This window comes from Mandrillus leucophaeus, unplaced genomic scaffold (genome assembly GCF_000951045.1).
Source record: "Mandrillus leucophaeus isolate KB7577 unplaced genomic scaffold, Mleu.le_1.0 Scaffold755, whole genome shotgun sequence".
NCBI classification, from domain to species: Eukaryota; Metazoa; Chordata; class Mammalia; order Primates; family Cercopithecidae; genus Mandrillus; species Mandrillus leucophaeus.
Window position 1 is genome coordinate 375,318 of NW_012108197.1, and position 813 is coordinate 376,130.

Sequence of the window (813 nt, forward strand, 5' to 3'; positions counted from 1 at the left end):
CCAAAAAAAAAAAAAAAAGTAGGGTTATATAACTTTCTGCCCTTAAAAGAACAAAATGGAATGTTCTAACTAAATAAAACTTAATACACTAATGGAATTACATTTGAAAATTATTTTGTGTGTACTACTAAATTTCATAAAAATAATTCCTATAATAACTGACCAGCTAACATAACAAATATTTTATAAACTATAAAACAAAAAGAAATAAGAATCAAGAAAATCACGCATCTGAGTACCAGAAAGGTAAAAACAGGATTTTCATGAAGAGATTCTGAGCTGTAAGCCATAAGAATTTACAGAAATTAATTTAATACTTTAAAGGTTTATATTTCCTGAAAGATCTTTTGACAGTAATTGCACCTTTAATGCTTGTATTAACTCTCTGATGTTAAGATGTGAGCAGATATTAATAGCTTTGTCACATTCTGTGTATTTGTATAATTTGTCTCAAATATAAATTATTTCTTGTACATTAAGGTGTGAGCAAAAGTGTGAGCATTTAGCAAACCAGAGAGTTTGCTTATCACACTTTAGGTGTGAGCATTAAGAAGGTGTCAAAAGTTTTGACACATTCTTCACACTTGTAGGAGTTGCCTCCAGTATAAAGTATCTTACCTACAATCAAGTGAGACAACATATTTCTAGGAGTTCTCACCAGCATTATTTATGTTAAGAAAAGTTTGAAATTTGGTAAAAAGCATTGTCACATCTTTAAGCTTTATGGTACCTCTTTAGTATGAATTAGATTATGTCTGTTAAAAATTAAGGACTTGTGGGCCGGGCGCGGTGGCTCAAGCCTGTAATCCCAGC

At 30.8% G+C, this 813-nt stretch overlaps 1 pseudogene; it reads right to left on the bottom strand.

The window, feature by feature from the left end:
* The window catches only part of LOC105529217, a 158,505-nt pseudogene that overhangs the window by 7,566 nt on the left and 150,126 nt on the right, over positions 1-813 (bottom strand).